Raw genomic sequence first — 16369 nt, forward strand, 5'->3', positions numbered from 1 at the left:
ATTACAGGATTTTGAGCAGAGGACTCAAAATATTACATGGATCACTATGGCTCCCCAGTAAAGAATAAACTGTGTGTGTGTATGTGTGTAACAGTAGATGTAGGGAGATCTTTTAGGAGGCTATCAAAATAATCCAGGTGAAAGATGATATATCTCAGACCATGATGGATACAGTATGATGGTAGAACCAGCGTGGATATGGGATATAAGAGAAAGAGAAGCTGAAGATGAATCCATGGATTTAAAAAATATATATATTTTTATTGATTTCAGAGAGGAAGGAAGAGGGTGAGAGAAATAGAAACATCAATAATGAGAGAGAATCATTGATTGGCTGCCTCCTGAATGCCCCCTTGTGGGGATCGAGCCCGCCAGCAGGCATATGCCCTTGATTGGAATCGAACCCGGGACCCTTCAGTCCGCAAGCTCTATCCACTGAGCCAAACCAGCTAGGGCTGAGTCCATGGATTTTGACCTGAACACCTGGTAGAATGGAGTTGCCAGAAGCAGAAATAGGGAAGGTTATGATGGAGCAGATCTTTGCAGGAAAACCAGAAGTTTGCTTTTGGACATGTTAAATTTGAGGTGACTGTTGGACAACAGAGTTGAGATGCTAAGTAGGCATGATGAGTCTGCAGCTCAGGGAAGGTCTGGGACAGAGATGCATACTTTGTAATAATCAGTATACATGATATTTAAAGCTTCAAGGTGTGGTAGAAGAGGAAGAACCAACAAAAGAGACTAAGAAGAGACCAGTGAGGTGGGAGGGAATCCGAGAGTGTTCAATGCGCTGGAAGTCAAATGTGTAATGTAAAGTGTTCGACTGCATGATGTGGTGCAGTTGGGTCAAGAAAAATGAAGTCTCAGAATTGACAATTAGATTTTACAATCAAAGGGTCACTGGTGACTCAGTAAGAGCACTTTCAGTGGAGTGGTGGGGGTTGAAATAGTTTTTTAAAATATATTTTTATTGATTTCAGTGAGGAGGGGAGAGGGAGAGAAAGATAGAAACATCAATGATGAGAGAAAGCCATTGATCAGCTGCCTCCTGCTGTGGATTGAGCCCACAACCTGGGCATGTGCCCTGACTGGAAATTGAACCATGACCTCCTGTTTCATAGGTCGACGCTCAACCAACTGAGCCACGCCAGCTGGGCTGGAATAGATTTTAAAGGTAATGGGAGAAAAGAAATTGGAGATGGTGAATATTAATTCTTTTGAGGAATTTGCGCCAAAAGGAAATAAAGAAACGGGGTCATCACTTGACAAGAACTGTTTTGGAGGACTGGTAGGGGGACAGTTTGTCTGTAACGAGTTTAAGATAACATGGGAAGGGACAAAATGAAAACGGCAAGTATACACGACTTTTGAGGACTTTTGCTCCAAAGAAATGGGATGATGGCCGATAAAGAAAGTGGTCAAAAAAATGTTTTTTAAATAGGAGAAAAAGAATTATGTGTGCATGCTGAGGTGAATGATTCTGCAGGGAGCAAACATTAAAGAGAATCATTGGAGGGATGCCCTTGAATATGTGAGAGCAGATGGAATCTAGTTCCTGAGTGGAGGAGAACTTGGCTTTAGATAGGAGCTTGACAACTTAATCTATGGGAACCAGCAGGCAGGCAAAGCATGAGGGTGTGTATCCTGGCCGGTGGGTCGAAGTGATAGTAGAATCTGTGAAATTCTCTTCTGATTGCTTCAGGGTTCTCAATAAGGTAGGAAGCAAGATTATTAGGTGAGAGTGAGGATGAGGGTGAGAGGCAGCGTGTTTCCTGAAGAGAAAGAAGATATGGAAAACTTGTCTAGAGAATGGAAGAGTGACTGGACTCTGTCGTATGGCAGCATTAAGGTCTTGAAGTTGAAGTGAGGCACCTAAGCATGCCTGTGAAATTTTTTCCAGCCCCATTCAGTTTACAGGTGCAGAATGAGTAAGCAGTTGGATTTAGAGCTGAAATGAGAAGGGCAAGAGAATGATTACAATAATCTTAGAATTTAAGCTGGAGGAATAGAGGATATATAGAATGAGGGGCAGTGAAAGGGTGGCCTGATCAATGGATTGGAAGACCCAGGAAATTGAAGGGTCACTGGGGTCACGTACCAGAGTGAGTTGGAAGGATGAGCGGAGGTTGGTGGTCTGAGTGGTCTGAGAGGAGGTTGCCGGGCATTGGCCAGCATCCTACTCATTCATCCCAGTTGGGATCTAGGGAGGCAAGAAGAGAATGAGGTCATTACAGGGGAGGAGGTCAATGAACCAGGAGGTCAGGGAAGGTAGGATCACCTCTATGTATATTGAAATCACTGAAAGATAAGACTAGAGAGAAGTGAGAATGAGCCAGGAGTAAGATCCTGGAGAAATGAGGGGGATGATGTGGGAGTAGCAGCAGTGCAGGGCATTAGGTAATGTAAACTGATGACAGGAAATTCAAAGCTGGGTTTGTACTCTAGGACCAAGGTTAATTGTATAGCAATGCCATCTTTGGCTAAATCAGTTAGTAAGAAGGCAGATGCCTTTAGAATTTCATGTTACTTAATGTCCCAGATCCTGTATTATACTACTTTTTCTTCCTCAAGGTGCTTAGAAGAAAGTTACACATACATGAACTGATAAAAAATAAAGAACATGTTTTTTTTTTTTATTGGAACGTGAATAGTGATAATATGACTGTGAAATGTTATTTTCTTTTGGGGTCTGCCATTCTGTTTCTGTCCTAGAGTATTTTCTGTACTAGAAACGACTGAAAAGAACAAAATACAATTTTAATCTGGGGCTTAAAACATTCTTGCTATAAATTTTTTTTTAAGGGAGAATAAAGAGAGCTAATATACAATCTCTGAAATATCTAGCCAATCAGAGGCAAAAACTGATAGGAAGAGAGAGAGGAGAAGGGAGAGGAAAAGAAAGAGAAAGAAAAAGGAAAAGAAAAATGTGCTTTTCTTGGGAAGAGTTTAATTTAGCCACAAATCCACACATCATAGAATAGTGAAGTGTTTACTAAGTTCTCTGGGAAACAGAAAAAGAATGATGTTTTAAAAGATAAACTTAATATAAGATGAATGAAGAAAGCCTGTGAATTGTTTAACCTTATTTTCCTTTCACTCCTCAAGTGTTATTGTTCAGTTCTTACTTGTTTTGAAAGAGATCTCCTACTCTTGACTTAAATTCTTTAAACAAGTGTGTTTGTTTAGTGATTTACCATATAGAACTATTGTTCCTTGGGCCAGGCCACCTCTTTAGAAAGCTGAGGGCCTCAATGCAATGTTACTTTCTTAACACTGGAAAGAATGTTGGCAGGCAAGAGAAGGAGATGTACATGTTGTTAACTTGCTCTGTTTCCCATAGAAAGTCCATTAAACTGTGCTTGGAAAGAGAATGGTAAGTAAGAGGCTTTGAGGAATTAACCAAGTAGCTAGCTGTACAGCAGCCGTCCTGTCTATTTCCTCTTAGAAGCAGCATATAGAGAAGTGGGAAGAAAATATTTGAGTTACTGGGGTGTGGGTAATGACTTACCGGGAAAATTAATGCCCATTATTTAATCATTTTCTACTAATATTTCACTCATAGAGAGCAAATATAAATTATGGCGCCTACTGAGACTCTAAGAGGCTACCTGTCTATGTAGCGTGCTGGCCTGGCAGACTGGCCCCGGAGGGGGAGAGCCAGATGGCAGGGGTGACTCAAATCACCTCGGGTTACACAGAGCCATTACAGAAACTTTGAAATATAGTAGAAACATTATGTAAAATGTGTTTATATCTAAATGTTAACCATGCATACTCATTCTAGCACACTGAGATAACAATAAAAATAATGAAATTGATACCATATCAAATGAATAAAATTTAATCATGAAAAATGGAAATAATATTGAATCTTTAAAAAAAAAACAGTGTTATCTTAAAAAACTAAGTGCAATGATGGTGTCATCATTGCAATAAGAGCCTATTTTGAGCAATATTTTCCAGCTGCTTTAAAAACCGTTTTTTTTCCTCCACAGTAGTGGCAGAATGGTGAACAGCATTTTGCCCTGATTCCTAGTATTCTCAGCTGTCATTTAAAAAATCTTTTTTTTTTCTTTAGAAACAGCAATATTTTTATGTTTGGCACATTACATCCTCACTACACCCTGTGAACGAGGTACTATCATTAGCTCCGTTGTACAGATATGAAAACTGAGGTGCAGAAATAATAAGTAATTTGCTCATGGACACATAAAGTAAGTGGCAAGGTCAAGATATGAACCAGGCAGTCAGACCACAAAGCTCTCACTCTTAAAAATTGGGGGGTACACTCTGAGCCTTTTTTAGGCTCAATTTTCTCATCTGTAAAACGGGGTCAATAATTCTTATGGTTGTGACAAATAAGATATGGTGTTTGGGCAGGGGATGCATTGATGCTGATTTGATCCGTTTCTGTATTATTTAATTTGTTATAATGAACATGAATTATTCATGCATTTTTTAATCAAGAAAAAAAAAAAGCCTATAAGAGCGCCTGGCACAGAGAGGCACCTAATAAAGTCATTGTTATTATGTCTAAAAGCAAAGTCAGAGTTTCCATTTGACTTAATCGAGATTTGCCAGCTAGGGAAGCTTGGGTGTGAAGGGAAGAAACAAGATAACAGCAGAGGTGAATTCAGGTTAGAGGTTTCACTTTCCATTGAGAGGGGTTTGTACATCCTAAAGTGAAGGGTAGAAACCAGAGGGTGGGAGAATTGATTGGTTTAGGCAAGTGGGAATTAACCAATGGAGCAAAAGCCCAAGAAATTGGCAGGGGTAAAGGGGGGAGGGGAACAGTCTCAGAGCCTTGAATGAATTACTTATTTTGTAGAAATTTAATAGTGACTTAATTGTTAATAGATAAGCCCTGTTTTATAAGCTTACTAAAGTAATACAGATATGAAAAATCACTTTGGAGAATGAGAAAGGAGTTAAAATAACTCTATGGTTTTCTTTATCTACCTAGTTCTGGGGGGTGTGAGAATAAGTTTTCTGAAGAGGAGCCACAGTTTATTTTTCCATTTGAGGGCTGTATGGTAAAATGATTATTGGCAAAAGAACACCTTTTCATGCAGCTTCCTTTGGTGTGTAAGTCAGAGGGGCAGCAAGAGGAGTTATTTCTGCAGCTGGGGAAAAGGTTCGGAGCTGTCTTCCTGGAATCGGCTCTCATTTCAGAGTCTAAAATAGATTTAAAGGACTGTGCTGTTTCGGAATCGGGGCCCTACTCATCCTAAGCACATCTGTTGGTAGCTATTGAAATTCAAATAAAGTTCAAGCAATGCTCATATTCCACTTACTGATTTCAAGGAGTGTTCAAAACACACACACACAGAAAACTCGAGTCCCTGACACTGCCTAAGACACGATATGGAAAGCATCGATTTCCTGCCCACCCTAGTTACTTTGAGCCTGAGCCACAACATTTAATTCCTTTAAAATGTTTCTTCCTCCGTACCTGAACTTTTCAACTGAGATCCACTTTCATTTTCAAAAGTTTGCATATGAACTATAGCAAATACTTGTAATACTTTGATGTTGATCATCCTGCAGACTTCAGTAATTGAAATGAGGTTGTGGACTATAAAGTCATAAAGCCAGGGTTGAATAAGTGTGGTTTCCTCTTTGTATTTTCTCCAATTTTAGTACATGAAAATTTTCATTTAGGTGCTATGATTAAGGAACTTGGTCTATCCATCTACTTACACATAATTCCATTCATTCCATAAAGGATTCAGGGCATCCTTAAAAGCAAACACAGACCAGAAAAATAGGAGAACTTCCCTTAAAAAAATTTTTTTTTACTTAAGTATAGTTACTAGACAATGTTATATTACTTATATTAGTTTCAGTTGTACAATGTAGTGATCTGACATTTTTATACCTTGTAATGTGATTATCTCACTAATTCTACTAGAGGCCTGGTGCACAGATTCATGCACCAGTGGGGTCCCTCGGTCTGGCCTGCACCCTCTTGCAATCTGAGACCCCTCGGGGGATGTTGGAAAGCCAGTTTCAGCCCGATCCCCGCAGGCCCGATCCAGACAGGAGGGAACCCGATCCTGTGCATTGAGCATCTGTCCCCTGGTGGTCAGTGCACGTTATAGCGACCTGTCAACCGGCTGTTGCATCACTTAGGCTTTTATATAGAATTCAGTGATGGCGAACCGCTGACACACGTGTCAGTGCCATTTCTGATGACACGTGGCCGCTGAGGTGGCCGCATGCCGAGGATGAAACATTTGTTATTTAAACTATAAATATCGTGAAATAATGTTTTTTCCTCAAAGTGACATACTACCGAGTTATGCTCAGTTTTTTGGCGAAGTTTGACATACCAAGCTCAAAAGGTTGCCCATCACTGATAAAGATGGATCTTTTTCACCCATCCACCCACCCCCTTCTTTCTGATAACCATCCCTTTGATCCCTGTTTCTGTTCGTCTGTTTTTGTTTTTTAAATTCCACATGTTTTTCTCTGTCTGGCTTATTTCACTTAGGTCTATACATGCTGTTGCAAAAGGCAAGATTTCATTGTTTTTTATTGCTGTGAAATATTCCATTGCATGTATATATCACATTTTCCTTTATCCATTTATCTATTGATGGGCATCAACGTTGCTTTCATATCCTGACTGTTGTAAATAATGCTGCAATAAACATAGGGGTACACATTTTTTTTAAATTCATGTTTTTTTGTTTGTTTGTTTTTGGATAAATACCCTGAAGTGGAATTGCTGGGTTGTATGGTAGATATATTTTTAGGTTTTGTTTTTTTTTTAATATTTTAAAGAATCTCCATACTGTTTTCATAGGGGCTGTGCCAGTTAGTAGTCCCCTCTACAGTTCACAAGGGTTTCCTAGTCAGCAGACTTTTCGATAATATCTACTCTGACTGGTGTGAGGTAGTAAGTCATTGTGGTTTTGATTTGCATTTCTATGATGATTAGTGATGTTGAGCATCTTTCCATATGTCTGTTGGTCACCTGTTTGTCTTTTCAGATCCTTTGCCCATTTTTTAATTGAATTGTGTGTGTTTTTTGGTATGTTGTAAGTTCTTTATAAATTCTGGATATTAACCCCTTATCAGATGTATTTTTGGTGAATATGCTCTCCCATTCAGTGGGTTGTCTTTTAATTTTGTTGGTGGTTTCCTTTGCTGTGCAAACACTTTTTAGTTTGATGGAGTCCCATTTGTTTATTTTTTTCCTTTGTTTCCTTTTCCTGAGGAGACAAATCAGAAAAAATACTGCCATGAGAGATGCCCAAGATTTTACTGCCTAGGCTTTCTAGACACTGACGGCTTTCTTCAAGTAATCATAGTTCCACATCACCCTTTGATGTATCGTCCCACTGGCACAAAGTGAATCCCCACAGATGGCAGTCGCCGTTATTTGTGTGTTGGAAAGAGCATTAGGCTGGAGAGCCGGGGAACTTGAATCCTCCTTTCAGTTCCTCAGCTAAGAAAGCCACCTGTGCAGCTCCGGCTCTGCATCAGGCCCTGAGCCAGGCACTCTCCACAGGCCGTCTTGCCCAAGGCTTAGATTAAACCACCAGAGTCTATAGGTATATCATTAACTATCACCAGTGAGGAAACTGAAGGTGAGCAGGTATAGCAGGGCGAGGCTGTTCCACGTGACGTCTAAAGAAGCAATAAGAAATGGAACACCAACGTGCCTAACTTTGTGTAGGGAAGGCTGTGGGCCTGTGGCCCTGGAGTCATTGACCCAGCAGGTTTATCACTCTCTGAGGGTTGCACTGGCCACTGAACTTTGGCCAAGGGTCTGTGACAACTAGGGAGGCATGGAGAAGCTCCATCAGTTCACTTTTTTTTTTTAAATATATATTTTATTGATTTTTTACAGAGAGGAAGAGAGAGTGATAGAGAGTTAGAAACATCGATGAGAGAGAAACATCGATCAGCTGCCTCCTGCACACCCCCTACTGGGGATGTGCCCGCAACCAAGGTACATGCCCTTGACCGGAATCGAACCTGGGACCCTTGAGTCCGCAGGCCGACGCTCTATCCACTGAGCCAAACCGGTTTCGGCTCCATCAGTTCACTTTTATTCATATATTGTAAGTGTGCCTTATACTTCAGGCTGAAGGCCATCTGTTCTCATTCTTTTTTAAAAAAATATATATGTTTCATTGATTTTTTTACAGAGAGGAAGGGAGAGGGATAGAGAGTTAGAAACATCGATGAGAGAGAAACATCGATCAGCTGCCTCCTGCACACTTCCTACTGGGGATGTGCCTGCAACCAAGGTACATGCCCTTGACTTGGAATCGAACCTGGGACCCTTGAGTCCGAAGGCTGATGCTCTATTCACTGAGCCAAACCGATTAGGGCTGTTCTCATTCTTATAAGCCTTTTAACCCAGATTAGCCCTTTGAAGTCTGGCTTAGCTCAGTGGGTTAAGTAATTTGTCCAGGATCATATAAATAGTGAGTGGTGAAGTAAGTGGCTTGTTTCACAGCCAGGGGTCTTTCCATTCTCCCAGTGATCTCTACGCCAGCAATGTGGTTAGGACAGGTCATTCCACCTCTCTGTGTTGCTAACTCCCTCACCTGTGCAAAGAGAGAGTAAATAGATGATCCAGGCTGACTTTGTTGTTAAATGCACATTACAGGGTTCTTTTGTTTTCTTCAAGATTGCAAATTCCTCAGAGACTACACTTTCCCCATTCTTGAATCACTAAAATTGCTTTGCAAATTAACAAGTGCTCAGTGAACATTTGTTGGTATAGAATGAATGAGTGACACAAAGAAAACAGGTTTAATGATTTTTCACAACATATTTTCAATGCTAGAACACAAGCGCCTGTGGGGACCCTAAAATATCTCGGGTTCACATTTCAACTGTGGAGTCTTTTATAAAGACTGCATTTGTCATGAGCCTTTTCACAGGAAGATGCTTAGCCAGGGTCAGCTTGTCCTCATCTGAAAAGAGCAAAGAATTGAGGGCAGGAAAGCAGGAAGCCTAGAAAGGATCAAGGTAAGAGCTGTGGTAGGTAGACGTCTCTGTAACAAAACTGTTTGGGCTATTTTTATCTTTGTGCTGCTGTTATAGCAACAAAATGACAAACTGACTATTCAAATCTAATACAACTAGAGCCTGTCCAAACAGATTTTGAATAAATTATGAACTATGAACATCTCTATTTGGCATGAAGCAGAGAGAACTACTAAATCTTATGTTCCTGTCTGTAATTTAAACAGTGTTTTAAATGTACCCTTGGAAGATATAATACAATCACTTATGCATTATTTAATAGTGTTCTTTCTTTATGCCAAAAATAAAAAATAAAAATCCAAAGGAAGGTATACAGCCCTCAGGAGGCACAGAATCTATGGATTTCTGTAGTTACTGATTTCGAACTTAAAGTCTCATTGAAGTCATTAGCTAATGGTTCTAAACCTTTCTGCCTGAAAACTTCCGAGCAGATATCCCTACAGCCTTCCTGCCTTCTCCGCCGTCCCCAGCCTTCCTTGCGCTGCCAACAGTTACAAAGGTTGTTTCTGGAATAAAAACAGGAATCTGCAGCATGCACCGGTGTCTGGCTTTGTCTCTTGAGTGCTACAAAGACCAGCATTACATTGAAACTATAAAATTATTGTTTTCTGAAACGAAAAGAAAAATCTGGAGAAGTTAAACATTATTTTTTGTTGTTGAAAATTTGCTTAAACTTAAATGTCAAATTTTTCCAACTAAGTTTTTATGTAAAAGGCAGCTTGGGTCGGGGAAGAAGCCATAAGGATTCAAACTGTTTTTGTGCTGCCACATTATAGACCGCCAGTGGTGCTTTCCGTATCCTTGAACTAAATCCAGTCTCCACATTCAGTTTTGACCAGAGACACAGACAATAAAGTCACAGTGTCTTGACTTCCAATTTTTTCAACCACTTTGTGATAGCATTTAGCTTTCTTGTCCCAAAACAGGAAGAGGAAAAACATCCTGTTGATAAAATTTGGGTAACAACTTATCCTTAGTGTGGATCATTTTTACATTCTCAATGTTGTTCTCGCTTGCAAGAGGAAGTACAGGACTCAGTTATAGAAAACTAGAGGCCCGATGCACGAAAATCATGCAAGAGTAGGCACTCACAGCCCCACAGCCCCGCCTCCTGCCCACTAGTCGTTCGGAAGGTCGTTCCACCGTCCGGTCTAATTAGCATATTAGTGCTCGCTTCGGCAGCACATATACTAAAATTGGAACGATACAGAGAAGATTAGCATGGCCCCTGCGCAAGGATGACACACAAATTCGTGAAGCGTTCTATATTTAAAAAAACACAATAATAATAATAATTAGCATATTAGCTCTTTATTATATAGGATGTCATGGCAACCTGAACTGAGATGGTCCTGAATCCTCTAGACTGTGTTTCATTCAGGCTTCCTAATATTACCTTAAAGTTCTGTGCAAGGTAAGATATGAAAGGAGAAAAAAACCTTCTCCCCTAAATAACCTTGGTCTTTGTAAATGCTCCCATAAAGTTCATTCTGACCCTGAGTTAAAATGATCTAGCTGTGCTGAATGACCATCCTGGGGCTGCTCTTCTGTGCTTATTCATGTTAAATTTTATATAAGCCCTTAGACTGTATGGGTTAGAGAGCCAGAACAATGTGAACAAAATCCAAGCACACTTTTTGGTACCGTTATCTCATTATCTGCCGTGTATCTCCCTATGTCATTCCCACGGAATCCCAGGCCTAGCTCCATGGGACTATTTGACAGAGGTGGAAATCTCACAAGTATGTTTTCAACAGTTTTTAATTTTGAAAGGATGCTAGTACTGCTTGACTATTTCTAGCTTCTGGTATTAGATCAGGAAAGAAAACCATTTTTTAACATTTTCCCTAAAACCTTGGAATATGATAGGAATGGGGAAGCCTTCTAGGGCTTTCTTTCTGCACCCTAGGGCGATGCTCTCTGGGCCTCCTGCAGGGAGAGACTGACAGCTCTCAGAGTGCAGGTCAGCCTTGGGTCGGGCAGTCCCCTTTCTAGGGAATAGGAAGCTCTAAGAAATGATTGAGCAGATTTACAGACTCTAACATACTAAGTGAATTCCATTTAGGTGAATTTGGAATGCCAGCTCGTATTGTATAACGAATATCCATGCTCTGCTTAGATGTGCCGATTTGTTAAGGACAAAATAAGTTCTGATTTAATATATTGTAATTAGTTAATATTTAGTCAAATCATAAAATGCAAAAGCATATCCCTGCCTATACTGTATATATTATAATAGTTTACATAGTTGTTATGGGTTTTATACTTATATATCCTTTTTTGGGAGAAAAAAAATCGAAGCTAAAACTTAAATAGCTTCCATAGTCACCTTTCTTCCTTGTTAGGAAAAATTCCTTTGAAGACATTACTATTATAAATGTCCCAATTATAAACGTACTCTGTTTTTAATTTTTACTCCCTCTAATCTGTCCTCCATGGGCACCTTGAATTTTCATTCTGAAATACAACTTGATCTGTGTCTTTACAGGAAAAGTCCAAATTCTTAGCAAGCTGTACATGATGCTTCACCATCCAGCCATAGCCCCAATAACCTAATTATGTTTTTCTGCTTCATTTATTTTTTGTGACATTTGTTATTTTATTATTATTTCTTTAAATTTTATTATTGAAAGTATTACATATGTTCCCCTTTCCTCCCCCCATGGACCCCTCCTAGCCCACCCCTCCCCCAGGCCTTCACCACCCTGTTGACTGTGTCCTTGGGTTATGCACATACGTACGCATACAAGTTCTTTGGTTGATCTCTTCCCACCCTGCCCAGTAACCTATTTTAATCCATAAGAGTCTTCCACTCAAAATGTCTGGTGTCTTAAATGTTAGTTGAGGTATTTTAGCTACTATTCTCCTTTGTGAATTGTACATGATAAATATGTTAGTCTAATAGTTTTCAATATTATAAAGTAAATTATACACAGTGCGGGGAATCGCTCTGCATTACCATGCTGGAGTTACTAAACCCACTGAAAATATTTGATGCCATTGGTAAAATAATAGATCGTATTTGCCCCTGGATGTCGTTACCTCCCAGCAAGAGATTTGTTAATAAAATTCCGGCATTCATTCTAATGACTTTGATCACAAAAGCCACATTATATATTTCTCTCTGTTCAGATCATTATTTCAAATAGAAACAAAAAAAGAAAATTTGTTTTTATTTCCAAAGGCATTTCCTCAATTTCATAATCTTTTACTAATTTAAAATTGATACATATTTATTGGAGGCATTTGAAAATAGCAAAGAAAAAGGGAAAGAAAAACTACCCACATTTCAGGAGATAACCATTACTATCATTTTGATGTACATCTTTCAAATATTTTCCTGTATATATATATATATATACATAAAATATGTATATATTTTCTTACAAAAGTGGGGTCATACTGCACATCTTGCTTTGTAACTTACTTTTTAAAAACTTAATACCATATTAGAAACACTGTACATATTAGTAAAAATTAATCTTCATAATTTTAATGGTTATCTATTATTCCTTCATATGGAAATATGGTAACTTATTTAACCAATTTTTAATTATTGGACATTTCATGGATAGATTTGTTCTTACCAAAGATCTTAGCAACCTTCACATAAGATGTTTTTTCTTTTCTTATTAAGTCAAGAACTTTAACCTTTCACTTATGGCTTCTCTTTGGCATATTTGTTGCATCACTATTCTTGTGCTTTGTGGCCATTATTAAGTAAAATAAGGGTTACATGAACACAAGCACTGTGATACAGTTCTAGTCGATTTGATAACTGAGGTGACTACTAAGTGACTAACTGGCAGGGAGCATAGAGCACATATGCCGGACAGAGGGATCATTAATGGCCTGGGCAGGATGGAGAGAGATTTCATCACGCCACTCAGAACAGGGTTTATTTCTGGAACTATTTAATATTTTCGAGCTGCAATTGACCCAAGGGAACTGAAATCCCAGGTAACTGAAACTAAGTAAAGTAAAACCATGGATAAAGAGGGGGGGGGACCACTGTATAGGTACTACATTGTACAACAGATTTCTAGGAAGTATTCATCTTTACTGAAACTTCATGCCTATTGATTAGTAACTCCTCATTTTCTCCTTCCCCCAGTTTCTGACAACCACCAGTCCGTATATGTCACATTTTCTTTGTCCAGTCATCGATCAGTAGGCATTTTGGTTGTTCCCACTGCGAGTAGTGCTGCAATGAACAGGAGAGTGCAGCTATCTCTTGGAGATCATGATTTCAATCCTTTTGTAGAAATACCCAGAAATGGGATTGCTGGATCATATTTAGATAATTTATTTAATTCAGTTCATCATATTAGGTACCATGGACAAAGTAAGTCAATGGAGCTACTACAGTGCACATGTATGGGGCCCTGTCATATGCTATGTGGATACCGATGTCTCAGTCAATGGGCTGAGAGCTGCCAGTTATTAGCCTAACGATGGAGAGATAAGGACAGGCTGATGTCAGGGGCCGGCCCAAACTTCAGTTGATCAAGACTCGCCATCTTCTTGGAATTAGGGTAGCAGAGGCATCATGTGACAGACATCACCAGAGCTGGAGTTTGGGGAAACCCTTGTGCTCAATATTTCGTGATGTGGAAGTTAATTCTATGCTCTGGTATCATGAAGCAAAATTAAAAAGCCAAAGTCAAAACCATATTCTTGTCAATGAGAGTGTTGTAACACCTGGCGAGAGAACCAGGAAGATCTTGATTGTGGAGTCATTTTCTAAGGAGTTAGATGTAGAATGAGATAATACAGAACTTAGATGTTTATTAAAAATGTTTTGCCACGTTCCACTTTTTTCCCCATTACACAAATTCAATGAAATTTGTTTGAGTAAGAAAGAATTTTCAAAATAATAATTATACCCCACCATCTAATTATTGTCTTCTTTAGAATGAATGAAGCAAGCAACATAATTTGCAAGCTTAACTACTATTTATTTTCATCCTGTGTCTCACACAGGAGCTAAAGTGACTATTGCTATTTGTTTTATTCACAATTCATTACATAGGAGACCCCAGTTCTCTTGGAAAATAAATTTTATGTTAATTTGAGTATTCTTGCCTCAAAAGTTTGACTTAATTGATAAATCAAAGTCTCTTATGAAAGAACAGAAGAATATCCAAGTTTTCCAAATCACAGAATACAACTCGCATGTTTGTTGGAGGAGAGGATGAGGGGCTATAAATAAAACAATACGTTACCAGCAAATTCTACCATCAGGGATGACGAGGAACTAAAAATCAGTATTAACATTTTCAGACAATTCCCAACCCCTATCCCAATCCTCCTTTGTGTCCTCTACTTGCTCCAGCCTTTATTTTCCTCCATGGTAAGCAGGTCACCCTGTTTGTGGTCAGCTTTCAAGAAACTAATTCTGAGCTGGTGCACAATTCTGCTTGATTTGGTCTTAGTTTCCCACCATATAACCCTATGAATGTTTAAGAAAAAGCACTGAGTACTTTCTTATTAACAGACCAAATCGAGTGACTAACCAACTACACTGAGCTAGTCACTCCCAGTGAGACCACTGGAAGCAAGCATTTGGTGGATAAGAAAACTAGACTGGTGACTATCTTTTTTTAAAAAAATATATAATCTTTAAAAATTTTCAATTATAGTTGACATACATTATATTAGTTTCAGGTGTACAAGATGGTGATTAAACATTTATGTAATTTACATAGTGATCATCCTGATAAGCCTGGTATCCATCTGAAACCATACATAATTATTACAATATTATTGACTATATTCCCTATGCTGTACTTGACATCCTCATGACTATTTAAAAATTTATTTATTTATTTTTTAGTGAGAGGGAGGAAGGGAGACAGAGACAGAGAGGGAAACATGCATTCACTAGTTGCTTCTTGTATGTGCCCTGACCAGGGATCGAACCTGCAACCTTGGTATATGGGGACAATGCTCTAACCAACTGAGCTACACAGCCAGGGCTCCAATGACTATTTTTAGAACTGGTAATTTGTATTTCTCAATCCCTTCACCTTTCTCACCCATCTCCCCAACCCCTTCCCATTTAGCAATCATTCATTTGTTCTCTGCATCTCTGAGTGTTTGTTTTGTCTGTTGATTTTTTTTTTTTATATTCCACATGTAAGTGAAACCATATGGTATTTTTCTTCTTGTATCTGACTTATTTCACTTAGCATAATACCATCTGGGTCCATCCATGTATTTGCAAATGACAAGAGTTCATTCTTTTTCATGGCAGAGTAATTTTCCACTGTATAAATGTACCACAGCATCTTTATCCAAATGTCTATCAATGGGCAATTAGGTTGCTTCTATATCTTGACTATTGTAAATAATGCTGCAGTGAACATAGGGTTACATATATCTTTCAGATTAGGAGTTCAGTTTCTTCCAGAGTAGGACCCATCTTCTGGCTTTCTCTTCTTCATTGTTGTAACTTCTGAGACCTCAGACTTTCAATTCTATTCAAATGCAAGCATATCAATCACTCTGGTTTGTTTGAGCTGCCTCATCAGAAAGTCAATTGGAAAACTAAACATGGCAGCCGTCTATCTACTACTGAAGTAGCTTTCAATTCAAAAGAGGGAGACATAATATGATTAATTAAATTGCATTTTGATTCTGGTGATTAGACATTCTTTGATCATTTTATTAGTGGTGTCAGAGAGATTGAGCATATCTTAGAATGCAATATTGTAATTATGAAGAGTTTTTCTTAACCTCTTCCATAAAATCTTTTTCTCTTCTTCCTTTCAGCCTTTAATCCTTTCCTTTCACTTTGTCACCTCCCACTAGACAGGCCATTTGAATATATGGATGATGCCTTTTTATTTGTCTGAGAGTCAATAAGCTGTTAATATATTTCTTTATGAAAAACAAGTTTTTTTTTGTTTTTTTTGTTTTTGTTTTTTGGGTTCCAGGTATCTTTTTATTATTTACATCTTGATGAGTTTTAACTTATCAGTTGTAGGTTCAATCACTCTTTAGTGTCAGATGATTGTTCTAATCCTCCCTCCCTTCTTTCCGTTGGTCCCTCTGTCCATCCTTTCCTTTCCTTTCCTTTCCTTCCTTCCTTCCTTCCTTCCTTCCTTCCTTCCTTCCTTCCTTCCTTCCTTCTCTTTTTTTTTTTAATGAATCTTTATTGTTCAGATTACAATTGTATCTCCTTTTTCCCCACAAATCTCCCCACCACCCAGTTCCCACCCCCCCTCTGCCCTTACCTCCCCCCCCCCTGCTGTCCTTATCCATAGGTGTATGATTTTTGTCCAGTCTCTTCCCATACTCCCCACACAGACACCCCTTTCCCCCTGAGAATTATCAATCCACTCCCATTCTATGCCTC

At 38.9% G+C, this 16369-nt stretch overlaps 1 protein-coding gene and 1 non-coding gene across 13 annotated transcripts in view; both read left to right on the plus strand.

Annotated features, from left to right (window-relative positions):
• Positions 1 to 16369, plus strand: part of ACYP2 (acylphosphatase 2) — a 174716-nt gene that overhangs the window by 145941 nt on the left and 12406 nt on the right. The gene's annotated exons all lie outside the window — the stretch shown is intronic.
• Positions 10176 to 10282, plus strand: LOC114230360 (U6 spliceosomal RNA). Its single transcript, XR_003616258.2, has one exon. It is a non-coding gene; the product is annotated as a U6 spliceosomal RNA (small nuclear RNA).

This window comes from Eptesicus fuscus, chromosome 16 (genome assembly GCF_027574615.1).
Source record: "Eptesicus fuscus isolate TK198812 chromosome 16, DD_ASM_mEF_20220401, whole genome shotgun sequence".
In the NCBI taxonomy this organism is placed as follows: Eukaryota; Metazoa; Chordata; class Mammalia; order Chiroptera; family Vespertilionidae; genus Eptesicus; species Eptesicus fuscus.